Here is a 17,049-nt window from a genome sequence, read left to right on the forward strand (position 1 = left end):
CCACAAAACTTGGCCGAGGCTCAAAAGAATCGTCTCCTCCTCCCCGGCGCGTCTCTTTCTCGCGCAACCAACCGTCCTACGTCCCTCTCTCCCTCTCTCTCTCTCTCTCTCACTCTCTTTTTCCCTCTCGCTCTCTTCCTCGCTTTCCTCCTTCTCGCGCGTGAACACTCCCGGCCGCGCTCTTTCTCTTTCGTTCTTTCTCCTCTGCTTTAGCGAAAGCAAGCCGAGCCCTTTTTCTTCCTTTTCTCGATCGTCGCCTTCTTCTTTTATTCGCGTTTCCTCCGGCTTCTTCCTCGCAGCGCCGAGCCGAGCCGCGCCGTGACTCCTCTTTTGCATTCTGCACCGCCGAATTACTGCTTTGGGCTGCTCCTTTCGACGAGAAACACGGAGAGGAGGCCGGCCCGTCGAAGACCCGGTCCAGGGAACACCGAGAGAGAGAGAGAGAGGGAGAGAGAGAGAGAGAAGCATCCGCTCTCTCACGATACGGCCGCATCAAATTCGATGCGAAATTAACGAAATCGTCGGATGCTTCCTGCTAGAGAACCTCGCCCCGTCCAATCTCGAGAAGATTCTCGACGTCGGAATCGATCAACGAGATCAACGGCCAGCTCGATGTCGGTCCTGGTCGCATGATTTCGATTTGCTTGTTACGGCCGGCAGCTCGTTAGCTTGTTAATTAAATTTTCAAGTTAAACGTATAAGCCGAGCTCGACGAGAAGGGACGCGGCTAGGCGTGTTGCATTCGGTATGCTGAGAGCTAAATCTTTTAATTTAACTTAATTTAATTTAAACTAATTTTGTTTATTCATTTATTTATACGTACGAACGAACAACCACGTTACTATGCTACACTTTTGTGCAGTTGCTAGTTTCGTGACCCACTTTCTGCAGCTGCTCTTACTGCAGCCGCAATTTTCATTGCCACACTATGTTGCAATATAATTACACTGCTAATCTCTACGTAGCCGCAGCACTAAACATTTTTTACAAATCACGCAACACAGAGGCTAATAGAATTTATGTTTCATTAATATCGGAGCTGACCAAAGTAATCCATTCCATTTCGTTTCTCTCGAAATTATTAGAATTATCGAAAAGTTGTTCGATCGAATAAATTCATCGATTAAAGCATTCATTATATTATGAACATTGTAAAGTCTGAAAAAAATCAGTTTCGCTATTTTCATACATCAACACACATCAATCGCTTCTAGTGTTCAGCTCGTTCTAAAAATGTTTAAGCGTAGATATAAGCGTAGAAAATGCCGCGTTTAGCATGAGAATCCGCGATGCCCGAACAACATCTACGCGCAAATCGCAAATCATATTTGTACCGTTTCTCGGTGGAACTCGCAACAATGGTGCAACGTCAACTGCGGGATCGTCGGAGACAGGAGTAGCTGGCATGCGCTCCGAATTTTTCGCGTCGAATAAAGCTGGGGCGAGCTTACGTATTCATGAGTCAAGTGACTCGAGAGTTTTCGCGGACGAGCCGAGGAATCCGCGCGCGGAGACCTGTCCGGCACGGCGGCCGCGGAGAACGCGTTCGAGCCAGTCCAGTAAATCCGCATGATCGTGAGTTTCCATTAAACCGAAATAAAAAGAAGCGGGCGACCGACGTGCCGCCGGGTAATTTTCGCCGGCCGTTAGGCGGTAATTCCCGACCTCGTGGAAATTTCGAAAATCAAAATTTAACAGCGACTTTTAACGCGAGCCCTCTTAACCGCGAGCGACGACACTGTGCGGGGGGGGGGGGGGGGGGGGGGGGGGGGGCGGAGTTAACGCACAGTGCGGTCATCGATGGACAATGTTAAAAAAGTCACCGCTGTATTCGAAACTATGTGTATAAATAATTATATTTAGTATTTAATATTTGCATTGTCTTATGAATGAAAGGAAATTTTTCGAAGGTATAGGAAGTGGTGACCAGGAGTTGTACAATTTATCTACAGAAATTTTGTAATACTTATATGCAATATAATAATTCACTTGAAATGAAATCATAAAGTTCGATATATTTTCCTACGCTTTAGATAAGGTTTGAAAAAAATGGCTCGAAATATCCAGGGATTTTTGCCTCCGACATATTCGTTCAGACAGTACATTCTGATATTATAAAAACATTTTTGCGAAAAGTTGCGAACTTCCGAGTTGTTTAACAAAATATACAGAGATAACCAGTCTCGGACTGACATATCCAAAAAGATCGCTACGAATTTTTATGCACTGGCGCAGCATTGGTAAAAAAATCTTTTGAATAGAAGTTACTCGGTATTAACAACAAAAACTGTGTTAATAAAAATCTGCGTGGAAGTTTTTATACGATGAAAAATGAAGTCGACAAGAATTCTTTTTATAAAATCGTGTAATTTGTTACGGGAATCGGTGTTTCTTTGTTGTTTCTTCGACGAATTATTAAGGCGTTTTGGTTAAGAGTTGGCCGGGTCAGAAGTTTTGATTTTTGTTACGGACCGCTGTTAACATAAACGACACGGTGCGCGTCGATGTGACGCGGGAAACGAGCGAAAACTCGATCGGATTGTTCGAGAGAGCCCGAACGATTAAAAACGCTCGCGCGCGCCAGTGATTTCCATATATCGACGGCTCGTAAATGTTTGCGGACGGCGGGACACGTAATGTCAGCAATAAAAAACAATCGGCAAATACATTCCGCAGATCGGAAGAGCTTGATACCCCGACCGAGCCCGCCATTCTTTTAATAAGATAATACGCGGCCGCTCGGAATCGAAATACCTTCCTGTTATTTTTGCTCCGCGAAAAACAGCGTTTTCGACCGGCTGCCGCGAATGTTTCCGCCCTTTCTCGCGCGTGCCGATCAACGTTTTATCACCGGGCAACGCACGGCCATCTATTTACAGTGCTTCCAGAAACTCACGGTACACCGAATTCCCGATTTTCAACAAAATGCCGATATTTCGACTGTTGAAACGTCAGAAAAAACGCAGTCGCGCGACAACAAAAGCACAGCAACGTTGAAGCACCGAGGATCTACTTTTGCCACGCATAGTTTACCGCCGGTTGACTACGAGACAGAATCTACGAATTAAATCTTCAGTGCTTGCGAGAATCCAACGAGATTCTGTTTTATGAGAAACAAAAATTTTTCGACACTTGTTGCAAGCTCCAGGAGCTGCGCGCTCGTTTATTTCTCGCCGTAAGCGTCAAAATGAACGCAACAGCGTTTCGGAGTTCTTTAAACGTGTTTAATGTTTTCCATCTGCTCCGCTAATTTTTCCTACAAATGCATAAAAGCCGTTGATTTTACGCTTTGCTGTGTCTCTCGTTTTCTCCGCGCTGATCCTTCGAATACGAATGCCAGTTTAACTTACTCTTATATTCATTAACGATTGTGATAAATTTAAGAATGATTTAAATCGTGTAATCATTAGATGCATTTATGCAACCATTGTTACGCTATTATTTTTATCCTTTTGGAACTATTAACTTTTTTTACTTAACTATCTCTTACAATTGTTGTAGGACAATATTATTTTATACAAAGATCTGCAATCTAAAAATCGCATTAGTTTCATTTCCATATTTATTATTAGTCTATTATTATTACTATTATCATTACCAGTATTACCATTACTGTTATTATTATCATTGCTATTATTATTATTACTATTACTACTGCTATTATTACTATGACTATTATTATCGTTATTATCATTACGCGGGGTTTTTGTACAAGAACTAAAAAGGCATCTGGCGCGTTGACACCAGACGAACGAAAATTGAGGTAAACGAATAAACCAGGCCCCGCTGTCGAAATAAGCAGGCCGGTGTGTCGGGTATCGGCCTGAAATCTCGGGGCGTTTAGCATAATTCGGCGCTACTCGCGGCGCAAAAATTCCTCGAAAGTTTCTTCACGCGAAGCGCGCCGCCGCGGCGCGGGTCTGCAACAGCGTAATAGAATGGTCGCGCGGGTCGCCTCGGCTCGCGTAACTGCCGGGCCGCATAATGCCGCGCGTAAAATTGGCCGGTATTACCGTGTCGTTGTTATTATTATCGTTATCACGGGACGGCGCGGCGGCCGGCAGACGCGGAATCAGTAACTTTTTAAACGAGGCGATCACGTACGGGCGCGTGCACACGGTCACGAAACGAAAAGCCGAGCCCCGCTCGAGTGTTCGGCCCCCCGCGTCTGGCTAGGACCGGTGCGAGTGCGGACGGGGGCCTCCGCAAAGAGAAAGAGAAAGAGAACTAGGAAATTAGATGGCTCTAGAAAAAGGAGGGCGGGAGGGGAGAAAGGAAAACAACGGCCCAGAAGTTTCAGGGGATAATTTTCCGCCTTCCTAGCTGGCGGCCGCGCGAGCTCGGCAAATCCGCCGCGAAGCGTTTTCCAGTTTCTTCCATTGGTTTAATGGGAAGCAGCTGATGAAAATGGAATGATAAAGGGTGGTTATTTTTCCCGTGTTACTTTTACATTTCGCGCCATTAAAATTGCCTTGTACCAGACTGCTATATGTTGTTTGACAAGTGGAAACACTGCGATGAACAAAAATGGATTCAATCACGCCTGTTTATTATTGGAAATTATTAGAATTTGGTGTAAATTGCGCAGAAGTAGGAAGAATATGGAGGTGAATATGGAGGAGGAAACTGTTCGTCGACCATGTAAATCGAAAGAATAATTAAAAAGTTTGAAAAAAGTGGTTTTGACTTATGGATGATGGTAATAAATAACATCGTCGCAGTGTTCGATCGGAAGGAAACACATTTTTCATACAGATTATTGCAACAGTTAACTGGTTAACATCTAGAACCACTTGTCAAATATTTAAGTTGGAAGTGTTGAAAGACGAGTGACATTGATTGGTGTAATATTTCGGCTCAATAATTCCTTCTGTATTATATTATAATATCGGGGTAATAAGTTATCGAATGTCTCGTGGAATATGTAGCAAAATCATGATTAAAGCATATATCTACACACGATATCCAGTCGCTGAGACACTTTTTGCGATCTTCGGCTGTTGATGAAGAAACTGAACGATAAGAAACTACTTATTACTAGACTTTGCATCTGCAGCAAAACCGAGTAGTTGCGATTTGAAATAGTGGAAAGATTAAAAGCTTTTAATTCTATCGATACATTAATCGCAATTTATTGAAGGCGTTACGGCAGGAACAGGATCTCCAAGCAACTTCTGTATTTTGCAAGAGATGCAGATAATGTTTATTTTCCGCAAAGATCCGGTGTAGACTTGTTACAGTGCAGGCCCTTGTCGCGATAGAGAGTCGACGATTTTTAATTAACAGGTCGAAGAGTTATCGAACAGCTGTCGATAACGATACGAGAAGATGCTTCGCGGCGCGACTTCGCAGGTGATTTTCGGTGTTCGCCGACGTATAATTGGATAGTTGCCAATAACAGCTTTAACAGATAGCGCATAGTGAAAAGCGGTTGGGCGCGGGATCGGCGATGGGGTACGTTCGCCGCTCGCACGTGCGGTCAAAAAGTATGATCTCCGGTTTCGCAGTTAACGAAAAGCGGGGAAATGTTATTGGCCCCGAAGTGTGAAATACACGTGGAAATATCACGCACTTCGCCAAACACGGTTTCATCGGCATACCAGCTGCCGGTGGATAAAATGAAAAGCGTTCGCCGGATAAATTTTATCTTGATCCATTGTTTCCGGTCCGCCCTCCGATATGCAAAAATACACGGAACGAGGTGAAACAGCGGGAAGCAAAATTATTGGATTTCGCTTATTAAGGAGGGAAATTATACGTGTAGGCGAGGGTTTTTAATAGGAGGATCCTCCGCGTTCGGTCAATTAAGAAAAGGAAATCCGGAACGGAAGAAGGGAAACCCTCTGTACCCGTCGGCCGTTCAACACCTTCTACTTGAACCGTATCGCGATTAAGACTCGCGATGCCTAAGCCAAACCGTCCGAAAATTCCCAAGTTCGACCGTCCTTGGTGCGCACGGATCCTTTGCGCGTTCGAGACCACGCAATATCGTTTGAAAGTGACGATAGAAAGTAAAATTTCCCGGGGACGTAATTAAAGTAAAATTAAAAATAACTGTTCGAGTTCTTCCTACGATTTTTGAAACGGTTTTAATAATGATTTTTACAATATTTTTAACAGTCTGTTTGCATTTTAGAACGATGTAATTTAATATAAAACGCTTCGTTTAAAGCAATTCAATTAAAAACTCTGCGCTAAATTTAATTGTTTCCATGTCGTTATTGGTGAAATATTAAATACGTTACTGCCAAAATAGATTCTCTCGAATATAGATATTCTCTCGTATCGATTCTCTCACAAAATAAATTCGGAAATCATAATAATATTAATTATATCGTTACAATGTTTTCGTAATAACATTAATGATCTCACAACTTTCAGTAGACAACTACGTTAATAAAAAAAGGTGACTATATACTCATAGACTATGTAAAAATTTCCAAAAAAAGAATTAGAAAACAAGAATACGTGGAATCATTTTGATTTCCTTCTGTTTTGGCGTCTAGAAAAGTTTGCGCAGAAGCAAAAATTTCGGCGCGAACGAAACCAACCGATCGAGAGCTTTCTTTCAGCTCGACGCAATTATTGCGGGGCATCCGACGCTACGAAGCGAGGCCACGAGTCGCGGAGAACAGCGAATACGAAACGGAGACAAATTACAGCAATTATCCAGCCAGCAAAAGAAGCCGGGCCAGAGTACGGTGCTATCGTTGGCAGTTCCAAAGAGCACTCGTCAGGTATGTTAAGCTGGGAGGCAGTTCGGTTGGGGTAAACGTTGAAACGTAGTTTCGGCTTCTCCCCTAGGAGAGAAGCGGCCGCGTTCTCGCAGGGTGGAGCATATTCCGGTCGAGATTTTCCCTAAGCAAAGGAGGGTCAGAAGGATGGAAAATTATCCCTCGGAACCCGTGGACCCTCTCGGCCCCCTACTCCCGCCGCTCCGTCTCCACCTTCCCTCTTTCTCTTGCGGTGGCCGTTGGTCTCGCTCCGGCACGGACGACGGGGCCACCGGGATCGTTCCTTCGCCGTCGAACTTGTCCGATCGGGCGCGTTGCTTCCTTCTCGTTTTCGTCCGGGCGCGACGGCGACGGCGTTGGCGACCGGGAACGGGAACGGGAACGGGAACGGGCTCTCCGGCGCTTTCCGACTCTCGGGGCCGGTTTTCTCTCTCTTTCCACCCGGACAGTCGGGTTCCATCGTTTTCGCGTGTGTACGTGGGCAAGGCGCTCGATATTTCAGGCCGTCGCCCACGAGAAACGCAGTTCCTGGGGGCGTGTTCCGCACTGGCATGGTCGGCGGTGGCCGCCCGGCGTTACCTCGGTTCGTTTACACCGAACGTAGAAACGGAGAGCTGGCATAATTTCCGGCGGAGACGGTGGCGTGCGCAGCTAACGCCGTTTCATGCGTCCGCAACGATTCCTCTCCGCGTCTCGCCGCGCCTCGCCTCGCCTCGCCTCGCCTCGCCTCACCTCGTCAGACTCGGGCATCGCCGACGCTCTCTCGACACCGACTCGCCTCTCGTCTAGGACTCGGACCGAATGCCGCTGGTCAACCGAGCTCTCGCGATTTTAACACAGAGATCGTTCTTCCTCGCCAATCAACCCCTCAGCTCCAATTGGATCCATTTGGCAACGCCAACGCGCGATCACATCGAGTACGCTGCTCCCGATTGGCCCCCATATACCCGAACACCTTGCAAACCACCTTGATACTTCTTAGCCAGGAAAAAGTCCCACTCAATTTCCGGTATTAATCTGACAAGGAGAATTCAACTAAAGAGGAATTAAATTAAAGAAGAATTTTATTTTTATTTTATATGAACAGAAAAATTCTTCATTGAATTTTGATTGATTATCAGTTAATCACAGACGGTTAAGACGTTGACTGTTTCTGTGCCAAGCTAGTTACTTTTCTCATCGATAATGGAATCAGAAGATCCGAATGAATTAAACCATTAGACATTTCCAATTTCTGATTGTCAATTGTTATAAAAACACCGCGAAATTTATGCACTTAAAAACTTCGAAAACGAAATGTAAGAATTTCAGAACATTGTAGCGTTGCTATATCTTGAAATCAATAAAAATAATAGTAGAAGACATGTGATATTCCAAATATTATCAAATATCTTTTGTTTATTCTACTGAAACTTTGACGAGGTTATTAGCCTATAATCAACGTACAAATAATTGCATGCAATTGCATGTAGAAATAATATACAGAGGAAGAGAATATAATATGACAGAACTGTACAATATAATATAATAATATAACTGTATAGTCTTGGGTTCAAAGATCTAGTGTTTCCTCAGAAATTTGATCAACCATCTTGAAAAGTGCTGAATTAACAGATGAGAAATTTAATACGAGAACGCAAAGCTACGTCGCGATCGCAAGCATCCCCGGACTTTTCCCATGTTCCTCGAGCCACGGTTAAATTCTCGGTTGGTAATCGTAAAAAGGTCGTCGGGGGTCGAAGATATGGGAATATGGCCTCGGGTAAGAATATTTAGCGTAAAACGAGGCTCGACCACGCGTCCATTCCGGGAACCAGTCACGACATCGGCGCGGTTCCGCCGAAACCGTGGTCGGGTTAGCGTCGAACACCTATCGAGGTCCCACGCAACAAGAGACCGCTCTACAACCGAAGGTATAACACCGCCAGGACATTGTCCCACGGACCGGCAAGCACCCACCCCGAGCGACACAATGCGCGCCGGGTAACACGGAACCGTTTAGCAAATCCAGTGGCGGGCAGCCCGTGTCTCATTAAAAAATAGCGTTGCACCAGCTATTCCGGGCCGATGCGTCCACTCAGTACGCGTTTAACTGGTTCGACCTGGAGGTGGCAGTCGCGCCCGGGTCTGCCCCTCTCGTATTCGGCTTCATACTTCCTCGGCTCGGTCTAGACTAAATCTGCCGTCTCCTTTTTCTTTCGCATTTCATTAATTCAATAGGGAACTGCAACTGGCGGATTTTAAAGCCGACCAGCAAGTATAACATGTAATTCTATTTGTTCTCACTTATTTAAATTGATCTTGTTAATTCAACGTTGGATTTCTTGGCTGTTCAGAAATGTCGGTGAGGCGAATTTAATTGAGGAGTGCAGACCTCTTTCGAGACAGAAAGATCAATATATGCTGGTTTTAAATAAAGCCCAAAATCGAATAGATATTATTGAATTGTAAATTAATTTTATGCGTGTTTAACTAGTTTCTTGATTAAGTCTGGATCAAATACTTAGGAATATATATATATCTGCTACTAAGTATGTAGTTAGATAATATGATATATCAAACTGCAATAAAAAGCCTGTTAAATCAATGCACTTGTATGCAGTACAATAGATCGCGAAGGTTGAGTGTTACGCCTATGCGAAGATCAGATCGAATCAGTAGGTATCATGCACTTATCTCACATAACGTGTATAAAATGCACTTATTAACTTATTTCTAGTATTTTAACATGGAGAAATTGATTATAAACGAATAAGAATAATTACGAGCAAAAACAGATGATTAAAAAGATATTCAAAATATTATTTTTGTTATTTAATAGATTCAAAAGGTGTCTATTATTTTATCTGTGATCTTTTTAACATTGTGAGAATAATTATAAATGTTAATAAATGAATATTACTATTTGTATTGCCAAAAGAATTTTTCATCCCCTAAAATCGACCACTGGCAGATATCGCAAACCGCGAGGGATTAGAATGCAAAAATCTCTGTCAGAAACTAGACGATGCAGGGTGCAAGAACCATCTGCGAGTTGCAGTTGCCTGTGCGACACGGCCAGGCCCCGAAAAGGCGGGCTGTTTGGTGATGCATTCAGGCCGCGTCTCCGCGGGCCGGTGACACGCACGGGGCGCGAATTTTAAAATCTATTCTCCTGGCGCGGCGTGTAAGAGACACGGGAGCGGAGAAACAAAGGGTAGAAATAATGGGATTTGCATAGAGATACAGAGAGAGAGAGAGAGAGGGGATTTCGCGGGAAGGGCGAGCCGACGCAACATTGCTCGACCAAGGGGTGCGTGTCGTAGAAATGTTGCAGGTAGGGTAGTGCAGCCAATTACTGCCCCTTTAGTTTACTTTCAAGCATAATTAACTTCAACTTTGTCGAATATGACATTAAATTTTTGTTGCATACATTCAATGAGTCGGAAGTTCTTGTTGAAATATCGCAAAAATCACTCGAATCTTTTAACACTGGATCTGCTAAATTTAGCTAAAAACCATTAAAAAATACTGAGTCAAATAATGTGACTAGGTGATTTTTTTGTAGGACTACATAACCTCAAATTTCAAATCATCTCTATTATATTTTCAAAGTGGAGAAATATAAATATGAAATTTTGTTAAAGCAGTCATCTCTGATGTAAAGTTATAATAAACTTATTAATATATTCACAGCTTTTATATAATATAAAATTTACAAATATTAAATATTAAATTTTTATTGCGATGATATTTAGGGATAACACTATTTAGGGAAGCACACTAACTGAGCCACGGTAGCTGATTTTTCTAGATCATTTCTTCTTTCTTTTTCTTAATATTCAAATAAAAATTGATATTTGTTTCATGGGGAAATTGACATTAGCAAAGGGAGCTTTGAAATTCACCTTCAAGTCTTTAAGAAGCGTCATTTAAATTGCTAAAGTAATGTTTAGTAGCGAGAACTCCTGAAGGCTGCCAACGCGGCACGGTAATTGGCTCGTTTACCCTACAAACGATAGAGAAAGAAGAATAGCGATCGATCTCGCCGCGGTTACATGTAAATTGTTCGGGCAACAATAACCGGCCGTGTGTACGGCATATCGTCGCGAGATAAATCGCGGATCGTTCGGGTTCAGAGGGGCGAACGGGGTTGCCGCGCGGTCCATAAAATCGATTCGAGGAATTTATTAATCGCGGTATCGCGAAAACCGGCGCGATTCGTTCCATTAAAATGCCACGGCGTCGCGCACCTCTCGGCCGGAGATCACCTTATATTAATACGGCTAACGGAGCGCAGATATAAACCGATAAAATTTACTGTAACCATAAAATATTTTACGCCCCTCCAGTCGCTTAAGTTCCTACTTAGGCCGAGTTATCTCCGCCATAAATTCGGTACGCGAACGCGCCAACGGTGGAGGGGCGGCCGGAGAACGGAGGAGAAAAAATTTTCTCCTTCCGTCCACTCTGCCTTCTCTCTCTCTCTCTCTCTCTCTCTCTCTCTCTCTTCCTCCAGTTTTCTCTCTCTTCCATGTTCTTGCCCTTTTCTTGCTCGTTGTTCTCCGAGAGCTCCTCGAAAATGGTGGCGAATCACGGATGACCGACGTTGATAGCCGACGATGGAACGTCGTGTTCGGCGACCAATGCCATTTTTCTAACTTTCATCTAGCTACTCGTCCGTCTCGAGCTACGCGATTCGACTTTATCAGAGAAATCATGGAAATGCATCTATTAAGACTATGGATAACTTTTATTGCGGCGCGCGTGCAGTGGTGTGCATAATTATAAATAGTAATAGGTAATTTTTACATTATTACTGATATCTAAACAAAAACTTAACCAAATATTACATTCACATATTTCTGTCATTTACTTGTAATAATCTGTCAATTATTATCCTATTATTATTATTATTATTTCTATTATTTTCAATATATAATACATATACGATGTTTCGTTAAATTGTTGAAACATTAATCAAAATATAAAAGTCACTTTAAGTCTATAATTATTCGCGTTACCGTAGAAGTTACGCCGATTTGCTTAATGTGCACAGGAAAAGTGGAAAATGCTTCCCTCAGCCTTGCCTCACCCTTATTGGAAAGGGTGTGGAGGCATCTTGTAAAAGAGAAGTGGAAAGAGTTAACCCTCGTTAACCTCTCATTCCTCTAACATAATTTATCCTTTATTTTATAAATTCCTCGTTTCTAGCTCTTGAAAATCTATTATTCACTCAATTCCTCAGCTTACAAGTCTTGATACAAATTTATATATTTCATATTTTTTAATTATTTATTTCTACAAGCTCTTTGTTAAAAATAGAGACAAACTTTGTAATAGTGGTTGACATGTGAGCAATATTGATATATGTATATACAATATAAAAATGTAGAAGGTGCATTAAGGTAGGTATATTAAAATATCTATTTTGAAATATTTATTTTATCATTAAGGTACGTATTAAGATACGTGTTAAAATTAAGAGCAAAGGGAAAATTGATTTTGTCGTCTCTATCTACGAGAAGGTCTAAGTCTGGACAGAAAATTGTGCCATTATAGGTAGCTCTACAGTCTATACATAATTACTAGGCACAGAGCACGAAACCATCCTACTTACCGAGCATCAGTGAAAAACGCGTGGCGTCGATAAGAGGGTTGAACGGGGACAGCGCGACACCGGGAGACGGCGGAGTCGCCGTCGTGGAAGAGCAAGATAGAGGAAATCGAATAGGTAGAACGAAAGCGAACGCGTGGGTGGCTTCGATCGGCAACGGAGGGGGGAACCAAACTCGCCGAAGGAACGCGTCGCCTCGGCGCGCGCGGGTTGACTCATTGCGGCGGGCTGTGTTCGCGCGAGAAAGAGCGCGCGCACACACACACCCGCCGCCTGCATTTCCATGCGCAAGGTGCAGCATGCGCGTACTGCAATCAGAGTGCACGTACATTCGCGCCGCGTAAGAGACAGAACTGTCCGTTGACGTCATCGGGACAATTTATTCGACACGCAGGAGTTCGACGTGCCCGCGGAACGTAATACCTGCCGCGCGGCGCGCGAAGCACTATTCCGTTTTATTTACACCGGCGACGACGGAATGGAAAATCCGACGGGGGTTAATAAGCAACGGAGGACGTCGACGAGCTGCCGGGAAACGGCGAATGTAATTTATCGCCGCGGGATAAGGAACTCTTCAAAAGTGTTCTCAAAGGGAGGGACGCGATACAGTTCCCGGAACGATCGAAACGATCCTCGACCGATTTCTTTTTTTTTTTCATTTATTGCTGCCGGTGTCGCGGAAGCACCCGCGTGGGAAGTTATTAATTCTTTGGATAGCTTCGCGGATATAAAAGAGCTACGGGGAGACTGCGGATCTTTATGCAATGCGATAATTGACTGCATTCGTTCAGATAGACGCGGTGATTTATTCCTTGGTTCATCAACGTTAATGAGCTACTAGAAAAATGTCACTATCTTGAAATTCTTGCGACATTTTAATTAGAACATAAATATCAAAATTGGAGCGATTATTTTACAATTACTATTGTTATCGATTAAGAGAAGTACCCATGATAATCTGTAATCATTTAGAATTAATCGTTAATGAGTAGTGATAATCCGTAATTGTTAATAAATTAATGTACTGGTAAACTAAAGTAAGTCATTATAAATAATCATTTGATAATCTGTAATCGTTAATCAATTAATAGTTACTAAAATAAATCAGTAATTATGACTGCATTTGGTAATCCGTAATTAACAATCAGATTACGTTTCGCCCAATTCTGCTACATTGTTTAATGCATTCGTTTATACCGCCGATGCATAGTGATACGCAGCCTTCCTACGCGTTCAACGTCGAACAAGAACGGTCGACGGTCTAACTCCCACGCGCGTTGCCTCAAGAAATCCCATTAAACTGAAAACTCACCCATTTTCCATTTCCACAGGGCTGAACGGACAGTTCGCTCCGTTTCGCGATTAAATTGGTATCTAAAAACAAGCAAAAGGAAATCATTTTTAGAGAGTGTATGCTACACGACGCAGTGTAAACTGGCCGACAATATGTACTTCAATTCGGATGAGATTAAAACCAAGTATCGCGGCATTAAAATAAATGTCGGCGTTCGCGAACGTTCTAATATAGAACGGATGAAAAGCTCGTTGGCTTTGACTGCACGGGGCTCGGCTCCCAGTGTTAATGTTCGCCGGTTCCGTTAGGAGGCTCGAAGGGCCTCCGATTTCCCATTTTGTAATTGCAGGACGGTCGGTGGAAAAAAAAGAACGAAAAGAAGAAAGAAAGAAAAGTGAAATTAATTCTGACCCAGTCCACCCTTTCATCCCTCTCTTCGCCTGGCCATCAATTCGAAATCCGTGAGCGATCGTCGGTGCGTGAAACGACATCAATCGGGCTTTCTCGCACAGATAACGAGGCTGCGCTGCCAGCTGAAGAAGGGGAGCGTTCTCCTCCTCCTCTCTCTCTCTATCTCTATCTGGCTCTCTATCTTCTCCTCTCTTTCCCGTTCCACCGGGCGGGCGGTGCGCGAGCGCTTACAAACGATGAAGCGGTAGTCGTAGAAAGGGTTGCCGGAGTGTCGAGCATATAACGTACAAATTATACGTGGCCACGGAACGGGTGATTTACACGCAACAAACGAACCATGGAAAACCGTTATCGCGGCGGGTTCAACGCGGTAACGTGCTAAGTATCCATCGAGAAATATCTGGTATACCGATCGGACCGACGAGTCCGAGATCGTTACCGTAACCACGGCCAAATTTCAGGTTCTACGGATGGCATTTAAAAAAAGACCGGCCTATCCACCGGCCAACCTACGCTCTTATACACATTCTTCGCTGATTACGGCCTTTCGGAATAGACTGCCTCCTTGTACACGTTGGACCTTGCCCCCTCTACGTTCAACAACTCCTGAACCATGGAGAACGCTTCTCCGGTGTCTCCCACGACAATGCACTTTACTATCCGTGATAGTGGACGGTCGAACAGATCGAGACAATTAGCTAGTTACGGTGCCATATTGACTTCATAGCCAGCAAATTCTGTGATAAATCATGTCCTACATGATTGTCTCCGATTCGAACGAGTTCGGATGATAGGGAGCAACTAATGGGGTTAAGAAAGGTTCGATTGTAATCCAAATGGCAATATGTATATTGTTTCAAAGTATTGAGTACTAACACCATACTCGAGGAATCTTTTAACCTTGTCAGCCGTAAGATCGACTAACGAATTAACGAATAATGGAATCTTAATGATTAACGAATAACTTAACCTTAATAATTAATGAATAACTTAATCTTAACGATTAACGAATTACTTAATATTAATGGTTACTTAAGTGTAATGGTTGGTCACGATAAAACGTTAGCCACGAGTCTAATTATGATTACCTGCAACGCTGGGTATCACGAATGTTAATCATAATTCCTAAAAAATCCGCGAACATGAGAAAAGATAACCTAATCATCCGTCCGTAATTACATATTACCGATCAATAATTCGAAATCAATAAATTAATAATTACGATCAGCACTATTCGCTTTCGTATTCCATATAATACCAAAATTGTGTCACTCAAACAGAAAATAAAAAATCACGTAAAAATATTGATAAAATAAATAATCGATTACTGTTCAAATCTGCTAATCGCGAACCAGAAAATACAGCTTAGCCAAAGCACGACGGAAGCCACGAGTTTTCGTGTGAAGGCGTCGCGCGGTCGCCGAAATTTGCTATCAGCAAGCTCATTTACAAGTTGAGGGTAGCTACCACCTTCTAGACCAGCTCGTCAAAGTCTGCTCGGAGTCGTCTCCGACCAAACAGACCCGCAGCGTCGCAACAACCGTGACACGGAAGAGCAGGACGCCTCGAGTGGTAAGGAAAGCAGCTCATAGACGAATTCCCATTGGATTTCCGAGGGCGTGGGTTCGATCTGTGTTACGGGGCTCGCGACGCGGAGCGTGGAACGCGAGTCGGTAATTTCCACAATTAGCGTTCGCGTCTCGGCGCGTAGGCCCGCCTTATTTATAGTCCTCCGGTATGTCCCGCGGTTTCGCGAACGAGGCTATATCGTTCCGAAAGTCCGACTCCCTCCGAACCTATGCTTCTGACGTAGCGGTTATCTCTGGCGCTCGCCAGCAGACGGATAGCTTCGAGCTGAATTTATTTTGTCGTCCGATTGGAACTTTTCTCATTTAAATTAACACATTTTAAGAAGAGCTGTAAGACGGTTATAACAATTCTGTTATTAACCCTTTTTTCTTGAGTCATCAAGGCTTACTATAGATGATTTTCTCTTTTTAGATTCGGAGGATCTGCTTACTGAATTTACCTCAGCATCCACTAAAAGACAAGCACGAAGACAATTGTGGGTCAACGTATAAAAAGCCAAAATTTGACACGTTATCTTAAAGTTCTCTTTAGGCCATGTTATATTAATGAAACAAAGTTATAATCGAACCAGCAGACGCAGAATAAATTAAGCAGCCTACGATATCCCAGTTTTTGAAGCAAGGCCTGCTAGGCAGTTCCACTGACGAATGCTCCAGCATGACCAGGACGAAATGCTCGCTGTCTTTTCCTTTGTTTTTCCGTCATTCACAGCGCCGCCAAACTGATAATTACAGCCGGGTCGAAGTAAGCTATCGGGTCCGAGGGCGCGTAGAAAAATTCGCTTGGGCATAAATCTCGTTTCAGCTAGCTGGCAGAGACGGAAACAGAGAGACAGCAAAAAAAGGAGAGAGGGAGAGAGAGAAGATCGTGTGTCTCTGCGAGACACGTATAGATCGAGAGACACCCGCGCACACATCGATCGACCTCAACTCAGCGAACCGTCGATTTGCCGCATGCCCGACAGCGTTACTTTTGTATCGAGCTACGCGACCGCGTAACGCGGCTATAGGCTCTCGCACACGCACAGAGGCAGACAGACAGACAGACAGACAGACGGGCGGACAGACAGAGACACAGACACAGGCAGGTAGACGCGCGCAAATAATTACAACCTTCTAGGAGAGTGGCGCAGACGGGGGTTGGAAGAGAGGAGAAAGAGGACCAAACGAGCCAAAGTTTCAAAAAGCAACCCACCGATAATACCCATATTCCCGGCCATCGAGACCCGCAGAGCTGCGCAAAATTCCAGACTCGCCGCGTTCACCCTCTCTCTCTCTCTCTCTCTCTTTCTCTCTTTCGCTGTCGTTCTCTCGCTCTCGCTTTCGATCTCTACTCTTTCTCTCCTCGTTCGAAGCAAGAGAGGCAGCTACTGGTTCCCGTGCTACGCGGCATCGCCGGGAGCGACGATAATATAAAGCTCGTCG

At 43.8% G+C, this 17,049-nt stretch overlaps 1 protein-coding gene across 7 annotated transcripts in view; it reads right to left on the minus strand.

Moving 5' to 3' along the window:
- LOC144475575 (bromodomain adjacent to zinc finger domain protein 2B) overlaps positions 1–17,049 on the minus strand; it is a 257,990-nt gene that overhangs the window by 157,127 nt on the left and 83,814 nt on the right. For all 7 annotated transcript variants that reach the window (XM_078191603.1, XM_078191602.1, XM_078191604.1 and 4 more), the window contains exon 2: positions 13,643–13,704. The gene's annotated coding sequence lies outside the window, so the exon portion shown is untranslated. The remainder of the gene's footprint in view (positions 1–13,642; positions 13,705–17,049) is intronic.

This window comes from Augochlora pura, chromosome 10, assembly GCF_028453695.1.
Source record: "Augochlora pura isolate Apur16 chromosome 10, APUR_v2.2.1, whole genome shotgun sequence".
In the NCBI taxonomy this organism is placed as follows: Eukaryota; Metazoa; Arthropoda; class Insecta; order Hymenoptera; family Halictidae; genus Augochlora; species Augochlora pura.